Raw genomic sequence first — 16,281 nt, 5'->3', positions numbered from 1 at the left:
GTAAGTTAAGGGCATAGTAAAAGTGAAGATAGAATATAGTCAGGATGTAGGGGTTGATAGTGAGTTAATTTGGAGTGTAACAGTATTTTAGGGGTAGTAGAATGATTAGCAGTATGGAAGTGGGTATGTAGGGATGTAATGTGCGAATGAGTGGTAGAATGCTATTGGATAAGAAGGGAGGGGGTGTGGCCTCGGAAGTATAAATGTCGGAGCACTGGGGGTGGGCGAGAATTGGGGGTAGGGTAGGGGAGCAGAGTGAACGGAGCAGGATAGAGCAGGTGAAGAAAGATTCTGCAGAGACAATCTGTGAGCAGCAGAATTCCTGAGGCACTCTTGCTATTTAGAGGTGAGTGGGATGTGATAATGCAGCTGTTTGGTAGTTAAGGGATAGTAGAGCAGAAATGACAGAAATATAGCTAGATGGAGGGGGGAAAATGAGAATAGTGTAATACAGCAGGAAGACTGGAAAGTGGTCAGAGATATAGTATGGGAAAAGTGGGGTGAGAGATGCAGCACAAGCCTAGGTTAGAGTGCCACCTAGTGGGCAAAGAGTAAAGTACAGCAAAAGGTAGCTGTAGCAAAGATAACTGGTAGAGATGGCTTAGATAATAGATTCAAAGGAGAGAAAATCTTTTACTTATGGGGTAGAGAGGGGTAAGGTTGCTGGATTCCTGGCTCAGTCACTAAATTACATACAACACTAGGTAATTACAAAGACGTTCAGCTTATCAGTTAGGTCTAGGGAAGAATGTACTTTCTTATTCCTTTTGGAACCTGGGAATTTATACTAGGGCAGCAGTTTTCTTTGGGCTGTTGCTGGAATGGCTGAAATTAGTTGTAAGAGGTCCTTAATGACCAGGCAGGTAGGTTCCCAAATCTTAGTGCAGGAGAGGAGGTAGAATGCTAGGAAGGTTAGAGAGAGAAAAAGTACACATTAAACAAGTGAGAGGAACATCAGTGTGTCTCACAATGGAGTTTACAATGACCAGAATGTTGGATTGTGTGGTGGCTTGCCTTATGGGCTTAGAAGTAGAGGTTACATGAGATGTGGCTCTATGTGTTGATGTGGGTGTGGTTTTGAAAGTGTTCATTTGGGGCCACTGAGGGCACTTCATCTCAGAGGTCTTTGGCATTTAGGAAGGTTACATTTAATTGCCTTATATGTGGGTCTATGTGTCTGCTTTGAATTGTGTGTGATGTGTGCAGCATATGTACTACTGACAACCTTATTGACATTAGGAGTGCTTTTATATGAGAACTTTTCCTCCAATGACATTGTGTAAATACATCTCACACATACCTTATCATTCTGTTTGAGAATTAACTGGTTGTCAGTAGACATGAGGCAATTTCTATATTGCCTCAGGATATCTATATCCACCAAAATGGTAAAGGAAATGGTATGAATCTTCATATCCATGGTAACAGGGTATCATTTATTGATAAGACAGTTGTGGTGAGAATATAAAGTAATGTTAGGAGTATCTGGTTTACCTTCCCTCAGGAAATATCATCAAATATAACTTCCCTTACTATAATTAGGGAACAGGTGCTTAATGCTCTCTCTAACACCAAGAACACTGCATCAATGGACCCAGACAATATTCCACAAAACATGACTTATCAGGGCCTCTGGAATTACTATTTAAGTGTAGCCTCCAAACAGGCTTCATGCCTCATAAATGGAGAAAGGCAACAGTCATCACTCTTCACAAAGGTGGGCCATTTATAGACCCTGGAAATTAGAGACCCATTAGTTTCACTAGTCTTATATGTAAAGCCATGGAAAGAATTATCCTGGAGATGATCAAAAGAGATATAGTAAACCTCAAGACACTGGAACCAACCCAGTTTGGTTTTGTCAACGCCAAATCATGCCTACTCAACTTGGTGGACTTTTTGAAGGTTACCAAAGCAATGGATGAGGGAAAAATCATTCACACTGCCTACCTTGACCTGGCCAAGGCATTTGACACAATATCCCATTCGGACATTGTTGACAAACTCAAGGTTAGGTACAAACCTGTATGTCACCCGGTGGATAGCCAACTGGCTCACAGATAGGACTCAGGAATTAAAATTGGCGAGTCCACTTCTACAAAGAGGCCAGTCACAAGTGGAGTCCCTCAGAGATCAGTCCTTAGACTGCTCCATTTTGGCATTTACTTCTCAGAAGTCAAGGCCAATGTCAGTGGTCTCTGGATGACTAAATTTGCATATGATTGCAAATTAGGAGCTGTCATTGAATCTCACACTGACACAAATGTTCTCCAGGAGGGGCTGACACAGACAAACAACTGGTGTCAGAGCCATGGACTAAAACTAAATGCCAAGAAATGCATAATAGTATCCTTTGGGAAGTCCTCCATCCCTAGTAATATCATAGTGACAACACACCCCTTCCAGCTGACCCAGTAGTCAAGGACTTAGGGACACACATAGTAATCTAGCCTTTGACCATCACGTGTCTACAGTGGTGAGGAAATAATTCTATGATGCACAACTTATAAACAAAGGCTCCAAGGAAGTCATTGTTCCACTGTATTCGACATTCATCAGACTTATCATTGAGTACAATGCCCCCTTTGGATTGTACCTAACCAGGCATCTCCAACATTTGGAACATCCACAGAGGGTTCTCACTAAAAGAATACAGGTCATAATTAAAATATCCTATGTAAACTGCCTTAAGGCCTTATCCCTGTATTGTCTCCTACAAGCTTTTGAGGGGAGATTGATGCCTGGCATACAGGACATTGTCACACCCCACTCTGGACTTCTTGCATATCCACATAATAAATAGCACCAGAATCACCCATTCTAAAGACTTAAACCTTACCTGTCTAGGCTTAAAAGGCCCTAGTAGTCATTAGCCTAGTAAACACATATGGGCCTTTGAACCTATGAACTCTGCAGACTAGTAGCTCTGTGTGCAGCTATTTTGCAGTGACAACCCTGATACTGTGTATATGTGGATTTGCGTCAAGTAACTTATTTTTCCAGTCTATTTATATAGTTTCTGGCCCCAGCAGTGATCATCAACAAGACCCTTCATCACCCTTTCCCTGTGAGCCAGAAGTCAGTGTAAGACTGGGCACACCATGAGAATGGGCAATCTGGGAGTGGATACCTCCGATTCTATGTTTCAGACAAGGAATTCAGGATATGTCTATTCAACATCAACATTGCTGAAAGCTTGCCTTACTACTCTTGGCTAGCAAGTGTGGTGCAATACTCAGTGTCTCAGTCCCAAAATAGTTACACATTTCCACACACCCTTTATAGGCAGTACAAGTGAAGCACAGCTCAGTTGGGCTCAAGTCCTTAATTCATTGGGTGTATGGAGTTCATATCTGGACCTTTCATCCACAGATCACTGCTGCTGCAGCTGGAGTTAGCAAACGTTTTCCTCCCAGGCTGTTCTTTCAGAGCCCAGGCCTGTGGTTCAAACCAAGGTCATCTGGGTCTGAATTAGGCTTACCTATTACTACTAAGTCATTAAATGTAATTTATTTTATTTATTTATTTTATTTTACATTTGTTAACCGGGAAAGTCCAACTGGATCCATATCCGTTTTCAGTGGAGGCCAAGGGAGAAATGCTCCAGAAATACAAGAATAATTTAACAAATACAGTTAAAAATATAATACCAAAAGTTCAGATAACAATTAATACAAAGAAAGATTGCAGAAAATAAGCTGAGAGCAAATTAGTTAGTAAGATTGGGTAGTAAGGTATAGGGAGCAATGTAATAACTGAGTAGAAATGCCAGAAGAAATGAGGAAGAGAAAAATATAAAGCAATGAGCATAAGAGAGAGGTAGCCTGAGGAGGGAGATTAACCTGGGCTAGAGAAGAAAAGTACAGCTGTGTACACTTACCATAAATGTAGATGTTCGAGTGTATTCACTGTTGCAGTCATTACATTTGGGTAATCTGCTGGCAGGTTGCCCTCAGTCGGCCTGATTAACAGTCTTGGGTCCTGCGTTGGTTGCTGTCCCTTATTCCATGACGTCAGGTCGTCAGGGGTATAAAACATGCAGCCGACGCCATTACATCAGTTTTTCTTGCCCCAGATGTCAGGTGCCCCCCAAATGGGGAGCCAAATACTTAAGTAATTAAAAACACAAAAATATACATCTCCAAACTAAAGCAAATACACCAAAAAGGCTTTTAAGCATAGTAAAGGAAAGTATAAGTATAGAAAAGAAAAAAACAGGGGGTTGGAGGGAGGGTAACCAGGACTGCAACAGTGAATACACTCGAACATCTACATTTATGGTAAGTGTACACAACTGTACTATGTTCTTCATGTTTCACTGTTGCAGTCATTACATTTGGGTAGCTTCCCAAAGTTATGGTTGGGAGGATGGAATTATACAGCATTAGGACCAGCTATAAGGCCCTGCAGGGCAGCAGTGGCAAAGCCAGCTCTGGATTTAGAGAAGAGAGGTAAATGGTAATGTTTGGTGAACGTATGAACTGAGCTCCAGGAAGCAGCTTCTAGAATGTCTCTGGTAGGAACACCTCTGAGAAAGGCTGTAGTAGATGCAGCCCTGGTGGAATGAGATCTGATCCTCTGGAGGATAGTTTTACCACGGTGCATATAGCAGAAACAAATACAATGGCTTATCCATTTGGAAATAGTCTGCTTTGAAATAGCCTTTCCCTCTGCCCCTGCAGTAAATGCCACCAGTAGTTGATCAGATTTTCTCAGAGATTTTGTCCTGTTTAAGTAAAATCTAAGCTGTTTGTGTACATCCAATGAATGCAGAATCTGATCTCCCTTGTTCTGTGGATTGGGAAAGAAAGTTGGCAAATGAATGGTTTGATTAATAGCCACACTGGATACCACCTTAGGCATGAAGGATGGATTGGTCCTGAGAGACACCCTGTCCGCATGAAAAATAATGAAAGGCTCCACTGCAATAAGGGCCTGTAATTCGGAAATCCTTCTAGCTGAAGTGACTGCTAAAAGGAAAGCTGTTTTCCAAGAGAGAAATTTTAAGCCTGCAGTAGCAGCTGGCTCGAAAGGAGGAAGAGTAAGTTTTTCCAAAACAAAGTTGAGGTCCCAGGCAGGGGTTGGAGCTCTCCTGGGTGGTCTTAAGTTTTTGGCCCCTCTGAGATACTGCTTTAGCAGAGGATGAGAGAAGAGGGGAGGCTCCATGTTGTAATGAGCTGAAATGGCTGAGGCATGGATTTTTATGGAAGAAAAGGACAGGCCATTGTGAAGCATCTCAGTTAAGTATTGTAAAATCTGAGGAATATTGGGCACTGATGTGCTTATCCCTTGTGATTGATTCCAGGCACAAAATCTTTTCCATTTGTCAGCATAAGATTTTCTAGTACTAGGCCTTCTTGGCTCCAAAATGACATCCATCACAGGTTTGCTGAGGGATGCTAAGGGTGAATTTAGATGATTAGCCACGCTGCAAGGTTCAAAGTTTGGAGCTGAGTGTGCAGAATTTGGTTGTTCTGCTGAGACAGTAAGTAAGGTGTCTGAGGCAGATGCCACAGTGGAAGGTGTGACACATTGCGCAGGAGTGGGTACCAGTGTTGGTGAGGCCAGTCTGGAGCGATCAAAATCATTTTTGGTTTGTCCGGTTTGACTTTTAGTAGAGCTTTGGAGAGCAGAGGCAGAGGAGGAAAGGCATAGACTGATAGGTTTTCCCAGCTGAATGATAGAGCATCCACTTTCCAGGCTTTTTTGTGATGAATTCTTGTGCAGAATTTGTCCAACTGATAGTTCTGGGGTGAGGCAAAAAGATCTATGTCTGGACTCCCCCATTTGCGTGTCAACATGTTGAAAGTCCGTGGTTCCAGTTTCCATTTGTGTGGGTCCATGAGATTTCTCCTTAGTTCATCTGCCAGAGTATTCAGCTTTCCTGGCAGGAATTGAGCTTGTAGCTGTATTTAATAGGTCAAGGCCATGTTCCACAATGCCATGGCTAGTCTGTAAAGGGGGTAGGAGTGTGTACCCCCTTGCTTGTTTATGTACCACCGAATTGTGGTGTTGTCTGTCTTTATCATTAATTGTCCTGGCTGAAGCTAGTCCTTGAAGGCTGTCAGTGCATTCTGTACAGCTAGCATCTCTTTTTGATTGATATGAAGGTGCATTTGATTTAGGCTCCATTTGCCCTGAATGCACTTCCCTGCCAGATGAGCCCCCCAAGCATAGTCTGATGCGTCTGTAGTTAGAGTTTGGGTGGCAGGGGGTGAAGTGAATGGCAGTCCCTTGTTTTGGTGGCAGGCCTCTGCTCACCATAGGAGGAATCATTGTTTCCAGGCTGTGACTGTGATAACTCCATAAACTTTTTAAGTACCACTGAAGTTTCCTCATATGCAGTCTTGCATATGGAATTAGAAGAATGCAGGAGGCCATGAACCCCAAGGCTTGCAGAATTTGTCTTGCAGATAGCAGGGTTTTTGTGGCCACCTGTTTGAAGTAAGTTACCAAATTAAGTTGCTTTTCTGGCATAAGGTAAGCCATCTGGGCAGTTGTATTCAAGCTTGCACCCAGGAATGTAATTTTTTGAGAGGGTACCAGTTGTGATTTCTTTTCTTTTATAGTGTACCCTAGGCATGTTAGAAGCCTTTTTACAAACACCAGATGTTGAAGAAGAATGTCCTTGTTTTCTGCCTGAATTAGACAATCGTCCAGATATGAATATATTTGAATATTTCTTTGTCTGCAAAATGCAATTACTGGAGCCAGGCATTTTGTGAAGACCCTGGGTGCAGTAGATAAGCCAAAGGGCAGTGCAGAGAACTGGTAATGCAAGTAGCCTGCTTTGAAGCGGAGGTATCTTCTGCAAGATTCCCTGATTGGGACATGCAGGTAAGCCTCTTTTAAGTCTAGAGTTACCAACCAGGCATCTTTGCCTAGCATAGGAAGTAACTGTTGAAGAGTCAGCATCTTGAATTTTGGAATGTCCAGAAATGTGTTTAGAGTAGTTAAGTCCAGAATCGGACGCCGTGATTTGTCTTTTCTGGGTACCAGGAAAAGTCTTGAATAGAAACATTGTCCCTTTTCCTCTTCTGGAACCGGTTGAATAGCCCCCATGTTCATGAGGAGCAGTACTTGTTTCTGGGCCTCTGCCCACTGATTTGGGGGCAGGTCTGGTCATCCATTTGGGATTGGCAATGTGTGGAAATGAAATCTGTATCCCTGGGATACTACATTTAAAACCCATTTGTCCTGGGTTATAAGTTGACAGTTTCTTGCATGAAGTGCCAGTTTTCCCCCAAAAGGGGTGGCCAAAAGGTAAGTGCTTGGTAAGTGTAAAGGGAAGTCACTGAGACTGCTTACCATAGGGAGGTGCCTTGTTGTTTCCAGATTTGGAGGAGGAGGCACCCCATTGTTTTGTTCTAAAAGTCCCTTGCGACTGAAACCTGGAGCCTTTGGAATGTCTGGGTTTGACTTGAGTGGCTCTCGAAGGAACTGGAAAGGACCAGTTCTTAGTAGGCCAGTGCCTACTAAATCTTGGAGGTTGCACTTGTAAAACCTCTTTCACAGTTTGCATAGATTTAGCTTTATCTTCCATCTTTTTTAAAACTTCTTCAGCCTTATTACCAAAGAGATGGTCCTGTTGTAAAGGAGCATCCAACAATTTTGCTTTAACATGATCAGGCAAAGTTTGCTCTTTGAGCCAAGCATGCCTTCTTAACACAGACCCAGTGACAGCAGCCCTGCAAGAGGCCTCCAAAGAATCAAAACCACATTGCAAAGTATGTTTTCCAACTTGTTCAGCTGAATGCAATACATCCTGTAAATCTTTATTTTCCACACAGTCAGAAATTAACATCATTTTCTGTTTAACCAGTCCCATGATATTCTGTTGATATTTAAGCATATGAAATTGACAGTTTAAAGCCCTGATTGCCAAGGTTGCAGAAGTGTAAACCTTCTTACCCCATCTATCCAGCTCCCTGGAATCTCTATCAGAAGGGGTAGGATTTTTAGCAGTAGAGGCCTTAATGCCCTTGGGACCCTGAAAATGTTTCAGGATCTGCAACAGGATTTTTGAAAAGGAATTTGCGGGAGTCAGGAACCCTGTAGTATCTGTTTGGCTTACAAGGAGCCGGAGGCAGGGAATCAGGAACTATACTAGATTCTGAAAAAACATCATCAACAATGTCTAAAACAGGAGGTATAGCCAAAGGCCTATGCTGAGGAAGAAGAAGAAAATCCCTAAGTCTCTTTTTAGATTCAGAGAAATCCTGACTTTCCCAGTGGAAATGTTCCCTTAAAGTATGTAAAGTTTCCCCAAAAGAAAAATCCTCAGGGGGAGAAGCAGAAGGGATGGAATCTTCTGCATCAGAGTCCTCACAAGTTTGTATAGACAAATCTTGTTCATTAGAAGAGTCAGAAGAAATAGAATCCTGTTCAGAAGATTCATAATCAATGTCTTGCCTAGGCCTTTTAGAAGGGGGGGAGTTGGCTACCCCTGATCAGAGTAATTAAATCTTCAGCCATTTTGATCATCTGTTTTTTAGGCATAGGGGCCTGCACTTGTGGCCCAGGCATCGGTTTTTTAGACATAGATTTTGATTTTGGCCTTAGTTTTGAAGATGGCATCAGACTAATATACAAATCTGTAGGCCTGAAAACACCCTCAGAAGCCAGTGCCTGCACAGTGGCTCTGGACCCGTCTAAGGTAGAGACATCCATGGGTTCCATAACTGAAGCATCTCGTGGCATACCAGACTCTGAATGGGTCTCAGTAGAGGCCTGCGAATCAGAAGTAGCAGGTATCAGGGGCTGCGAAAGCTCTTCACTGAGTACCGGCGTACTGGCGACTGGCTTAGGAGAAGCATCGTCGTCAGTTTTGGACCTTGACGGCCTGTCTCTGTCTTTTTCTTTGTGTTTTTTAGATATTCCGGTAGTCAGATTGCTAACCGATGACATTTCTGGATAGTTAAATCATGAACCAAACTATTTAGAAGCAAAAATATGCCGACGTTTAATAGTGCGTTGATTAAATTTAGCATAAAACCGACAGCAAGGCATGCTGTGGTCAGGGCCTAGGCAAGGAATACAGTACAAATGAAAATCCTTATGAGGTATTTGCTTCCCACAAGTAATGCAATTATTAACTTTTACTGACATCGATAAGGAGCAAGAAAAAGTTTCCCCAACGGGGTACTTAGCTTTTTAGTTGAAGACTTCGGTTCTGAAACTCGAAAACGAAAATTTCAGGAGTCGGCCAACTGGCACTTGCGAACTGCTTCTACTTCGGGCACTGCGCGGTGAAAAAGACTGATGTAATGGTGTCAGCTGCATGTTTTATACCCCTGACGACCTGACATCATGGAAGAAGGGACAGCAACCGACGCAGGACCCAAGACTTTGTTAATCAGGCCGACTGAGGGCAACCTGCCAGCAGATTACCCAAATGTAATGACTGCAGCAGTGAAACATGAAGAACATCATAGAAAAATATAAAGCAATGAGCATAATAGAGAGGTAGCCTGAGGAGGGCACTTAACCTGGGCTAGAGCAGGAACACTGAAAAATATAAAGTTTTTTGTTTAAATAATTTGTTTAACTGATGTAGGCTACACACAAAGTGTGATAGCCTTTTCTGATTTTTTGTAGTTGTTTAAAGCTGTTTTAAATCTATTTTTTATTGTTTTTGCCTTATCTTTTCAAAAAAACAAACAAAAAAAAAGTCCTTCTTTCCCACCTTTCTAAGCTAGTATAGTTCAGTTTTCAGGCTAGTGCTAAATTCATTGCTGTGATACTAGTTTCTGAGTTGCCCATACCTTACTTGGATAGAAGGAAGTTTCTCTGTTCACCTGTGAGACAGGGGAGCTTTGAGCAACCTATCTGTCCCTGGAGGAGTGGTTCCAGCCCAGAAATTAGTAGTTTATTGGCCATTTTGGGCTAATTTCTATCTCTTTCATTTCCCTACTATAAAAAATGCATTTGCACGGTTTTACGCACCAGGCAGTGCCGGTTAGCTACAGTTAAATTATTCCCAGCTCCACTAAGTCTCCTCTCCAGTTTTTCCCTTGAAACTAGTCTAACTCTCAGCCTAAGCACTCAAAAACCATCTTACAGCCCAGCACTTGCTCAGACCTAATAGCAAGCACTAATATACCCTGACACTGATTGCCCGGTAGGGCAAGGCTCTTTATTCACTCCTCACCAACCAAGCGACTAAGCAGCTCTCTCTACTATTCAGGGACAACCAAAGGGCAACTTCAGGTGCACTCTCCAGTCCAGCTGGTGAATCCGGGTATCCTGAGACAATGTTACAACTGCCTCATGTACACAGACAACTCTCTCCTCCTACCACAAAACACTAACATATGTGAGAGATGCAATTATACAGCCAAACTGGAAGCTAAGCTGTCTCCACCCAAGACTAGAACAGACAGTCAGGAGGAGAAGGTTAACACTTGCACCACAACTCCAGCCACACACAGACCTACTAAAACAGCACTGGCAAAAAATACACATACATACACAAAATCATACTCGGAGGCTCAAAATAAAAACCTGCAAAAGCATCAGAGACCTCCAAAGCAGACACCCAAACAACCTGCACTTCCCATCACAAACCAGACAACACATAAAACAGAAAATCAGTGTGCCGCACAATCACAGCCCTTAAGGTGAAATAACATACCTAACACACTAGTAATAGGTGACTCTATAGTCAGGCACACTGATGTCCCACTCACTAGGCTGGACAAGCAGAAGGTTACTGTTAGCTGCCTGTCGGGAGCCGGAATCTTCCACATAACACAAGCACTCAGGTCACTCCAGAACAAGTACAAATATGACTCTGTCATTGTTCATGATGGTGTGAATGACCTGAGACGTACCTCCATGGACTACATGAAAAGAAACATGGAAGAGCTCTCTGATCATGTAGCCCAGGCTGGTATGACCCTGACCCTGAGTAGCATCCTGCCCTCACCAAGAATGATACATCAGTATAAGGAAAAAATGAACAATTTCAACAATTGTCTAAGCTTCTGGTGTCATTCAAAGGGAATCCGGTGTCTGTCAGCCTGGGACGACATGCTCGACAAGCCGTATTGCTTCGCAAGAGACTGCTTGCATCTGTCACCCCTAGGCTTTCGAATACTGGCCAAGGCTCTTGCTGCCCCCATAGTGCCTTTTTTAGGCAAGGCTCAAAAGTCAAACCCACCTCCACAAACAGCACAATTAACAAAAAACTGAGGGTTATTCTACTCAATGCCAGGAGTTTAAATCTCAAAATGCACATGCTCGAAGCACTCCTCAGTATGAAGAACGTTGACATCTGTGCAGTAACTGAAACCTGGTTCAAGGCTCCAGAGAGCACCCCAGCACTACCGGGCTACAACTTATACCACATGTTTCGGCCACAGAACACGGACAGAAACACAAAAGGAGGGGGTGTATACATATTCATCAAGGATACCTACACCTCCAGGTTAGAGACACAGCATGATACCTCTGAGATCATCCATGTGCAACTAACATCGTGCAAATCTGCAATGCAAATTGCAGCCTGCTACAGATTACCTTCCATGACCCAGGACCATCACTCCACCTTTCTGGAGACATTGGAAAACATGAAGGTCCTACCAAACACCCTGATATATGGCGATTTCAATTACCCTACTATTCACTGGGAAAACTACTCGAGTACAAATTCCCAGGCCCAGTGCTTCCTGGAATTCATCAAATCAAACGCCCTGGGTCAGCGGGCAAACTCCCCTACCAGAGGTGAAAACATATTGTACCTGGTCTTCACTAACATGGGTGACAGGTGTTCCACACCGGTCAACCCGTCACTGCTTAGATCAGACCATAAACTAATCACTCTGAATGTCCACACCCCACCACCACCCCAACTAAGGAAACCACAGTAAAAAAACTTTTCTAAAACAAACTTCACCTTACTTAAGACAGAGGTGGTAAGTTTCACAGCCCCCACGCTAAAGGATAATGCTGCCCAAGATGCAGAAACCTTTACAAATGCACTCTATGAGCACCTACAAGGATGCATGGATTGTGCCATCCCTAGCAAAACCAAGACTCACTCCTATAAGAGAAGGAAACCAGTTTGGTGGACCCCTGCAATAAACAGGCTATACAACAGAAGGAGGGAACTAGTTCAGAATAAAAGCAAATCCCAAGAAGGAAAGACATCCCTGATACATATCAGTAAGAAACTGAGGTCCCTCATGAAATCATCCAAGGCTACCTTTGAAAGAAAAATAGCCAAGGATTCAAAAGATAACCACAAAGCTTTCTTTAGCTATGTTAAGAATCTAAGTGGCAACTCGCAGATATGCACTGAACTAGTGCAAAATAGCACAAAATATACTGAACCTACTGATATTGCCAACATCCTGGCAGATAGATTCAGTGTAAACTTCACCCCCCCCTCTCACCTCCAAAAGGGCCCACAACAATACTAGAAAAGTGTAGTGTCCCAAAAATCACAGACGCACAGGTGAAAAAAGCCCTTTCAAAAGCCAAAAATACAGCGTCAATGGTACCAGATGGTGTCCCAGGCTGTGTCTTGCATGAACTACAGAATGAACTAACCCCACACCTAAACACACTGTTCAACCTCAGCCTCTCCACAGGCTACATGCCCATAGAATGGTGCACAGCAATGGTTATTCCTCTCCACAAAGGAGGGGCCACAACTGACCCTGGTAACTTTCACCCCATAAACCTGACTAGCCTGGTCTGCAAGGCTATGGAGCGCATCATCATGGAACTCAATAACAAAGACATTGGGAACCTCCAAACACTTGACCCAACCCAGTTCGGCTTTGTTAAGGGTAGATCATGCCTACTAAACCTGGTTGACTTCTTCGAGATAGTCACCAAGGCCATAGATGAGGGAAAGGTGGTTCACACAGCCTACCCCGACCTCGCCAAGGCTTTCAACACCATTCCCCATTCAGGTAATAAAGAAAAACTCACCAGCCTGAACATAAACCCATACGTCATGAGATGCGTTGCCAACTGGCTTACAGGCAGAACTCACACAGTAAGACTCTGAGATTACCTTGGCGTTTTCCTCTTTCTTCTTTTCTCTTTTGAGACTTTATTATTGCATTACATGCAGGTCCGACTCTAAACCAGTCACAAGTGGTGTCCCACAAGGCTTGGTCCTGGGACCCCTACTGTTCGGCATATACTTCTCAGAAGTACAGGCAAGCACAGGAGGACTATGGCTAACCAAGTTCGCCAATGACTGCAAACTGGGAGCCATAATTGACTCTCCAGCTGACATGGGCATCCTCCAAAAGGGCCTTACTGAGACAGACACCTAGTGTCAAAATCATGGCCTCAAGCTAAATGCCAAAAAATACATAGTCATCCCATTTGGGAAAAACAAAACACCCACGAATTACCACATAGGTGGCAGCCCCCCTTAATAAGAGGTAATAAGAGATCTGGGGACCCAGGTAGATAGTAATCTCTCCTTTGACAATCATATTGCCAAAGTAGTTAGGAAATTCTTCTATGTGGCCCATCTAATTACTAAAGGGCTTGCATCTAGAAATAAAGAGGTTATAGTGCCCCTCTACTCATCACTCATTAGACCCATCATAGAGTACAATGCCCCATTTGGGATGTACCTCACAAGACACTTCCAACAGCTGGAAAGACCACAAAAGTACCTCACCAAGAGGATTACTGGTCTCAAACATATGTCCTATGCAGCCTGACTGAAAAAACTCCGGCTGTACTCAGTGGCATATCGCTTACTCAGAGGCGATCTCTAACTGACTTACAAAGCCATGTCCAACTCAGAATTGATGGACATGCTCCACCTAAAGAAATCCAAGTCACTGTGAGCCACACGCTCTAGTGAGCTAAACCTTGCCACAACAATAAATAGAACATGCTGGAGAGATAGATTCCTGTCACAGAGACTCCCCATGCTTTGGAACAAAATTCCAAATTACATCAGGCAGAGCCCCTCACTAACACTCTTCAAGAGACACCTTGAAGAGTGGATGAGTAACAGAAAATACACCCTTGGGATTACATCATTGGCTCTGCTTGACAGAGGATCAGTCAATCAATGGGGCGGCGAAAGCTGACACATTCTGGCTAGGCTTATAAATGCCCTCGGGCAGATAGCCTAGTATCTACCTATGAACCTATAAAGCAATGAGCATAATCGAGAGGTAGCCTGAGGAGGGCAATTAACCCGGGCTAAAGCAGGAACATATCCTGTGGTTGGTGAAATCATTTTTTTGCTGCAATCTTACATTTTTTAGAAAGGGTTCGAGTTAATTTGCTTCTTTTACATTTCATATTAGTACTTAATTATTTTCTGTGTATTTATACATGCTCACATTATGAAATATAACTTCTCTGTTGGTAAAAGTAGATGTAAAAGGCATTTGGTACAATACTTTTGTACCTTGTCGCTTCTGTTTTCTTAGGATATAATTCACATATTAATAATAGTAATAAATGCATACTAATAATAATAATAATAATACATAGTAATTTTCTGTTTAACCCATGTTTATATCAAGATTCATGAACTAACTCTGAGTTTCATTACTGTGTTATGGTCTGTATTTTTTTTTCTTTTAGTCTTCTACTCTGTAAATGGGATGTTCCTGAACTAGTCAGTCAGCTCCTGTGCTAAAAATAAATAAGATACAATTTCACAATTTTATTGAGCATACATAGACGAATCGAAAATGGCCTGCCTTTAATGATTTTGAAGAGCTTTTCTCCTCGGTTCTCCACTGAAAATTGGCCAGCAGCCCAGTGGACTAACCCTGTTAACAAAAGACAAATAAATAATAAATACTCCTGAAACCCAGTACCATGTTTGTGCCAAGGTGCATGTTTGAGGTGAACTCACTTTTCTTCTCTTCGTTTTAGTGCCTGATTACCTTGGCGTTTTTCTCTTTCTTCTTTTCTCTTTTGAGACTTTATTATTGTATTACATGCAGGGAAACATATAAAACTGATATAGAATAACTGGCATGAAATGAGTTATTCTGCAGTTCTTTCATGATCTTTACTATAACATTTTGGCTATTATATAGACTGAGTATATATTTTTAGACATTAACTCAAGTTAAATGTTTATCCAGAGCATGTTATTCTATATATACTTATCCTGACATTTTTTTCAAGTTACATGCATTATCTATGATCATATCATTATATGTTTTGAAGTTTAAATAACAATAAACATGTAAGTAAATAAATGAAAAACTGGCATTTCTGCGTTAGCCAGTCTTTTCTCCTTTTTGTTCAGATGCACTAACCTCCTCCATATTTCAGCATTTCTTTTCCCAGCATTCTTCTGGACACCTATTAGTGATATTGTCATTTTTAAACATTAATTCAATTAAAAGTTACTAGAACAAAAGGTTTCTCATCAGGTTTTGGAACAGTAAAAAGTACACATCTGTAATTTCTGGCACTATTGTAATGCTCAGCGATTTACCAAAAAATCAAAAATGTTTCAAGGGACAAGGTAGAAATATGAGACAAAAACAAGGGCAGTCAGAAGAATCAGTGGTACTTGATACATGCATTTCCTATTGATCCCTGTCAGCATATGAAGAGGTTGAACCTTTAGGAATTTGCAGTCTGCAGGATGTCCTATTTCTACACTCAGATGTCATCCTTAATCTAAACTGCAGTATGTATAATTACTAAAAAACATTTCCAATGGGCTCTGTGCACTCTGTCACTCTCTACCTCCTTTCCAGATATCATGTCTCTGTATTGTGTGCTGATTTATAACATTGTCCACTTTTCTGTTGTTCTGAGCTCTCCAAATTCTGTCTGTAAAAGAAAACAAGGAACTGTATCTGATGTTGTCAAGAAGTAAAGCTAAGAAACTGGGACCCTGTAAGAAATTATGTGTTAACATCGTTGAATAGGTCTTAAGTACTGCCGTGAAATAGAAACTACTTCACAAAGTGGTAGAGTCAGTACATGACATGAACTGAATATGATAATTTTATTGTATGCAAATCATAAGGCTACAGTTAATGTATTTCTCTCCATTTTTTAGTGGTTTTGATTTTGTCCTGCCATGCTTTTAGCAATAAGCGGAAATGATTCCACAATGTCATTGATGGGAATGTTTAAAAGACTATGACTGAACCTAATTCTGTATTTATGCCCCAACATAACTCATTAAAATATTATTAGGACAGAAAATTAAAAACACTGTTGGGAATAAAAATGTCCTTGTATTAATTCTGCTGAGTAATAGCCTTTTCTCTTTACCATTTAATCAGTAGTAAGCAGCTGCTGAATGTGTATGAATAG

This window comes from Protopterus annectens, chromosome 15.part0 (genome assembly GCF_019279795.1).
Source record: "Protopterus annectens isolate FY-2018-M chromosome 15.part0, PAN1.0, whole genome shotgun sequence".
In the NCBI taxonomy this organism is placed as follows: Eukaryota; Metazoa; Chordata; order Ceratodontiformes; family Protopteridae; genus Protopterus; species Protopterus annectens.
This window is presented reverse-complemented; position numbering follows the sequence as displayed.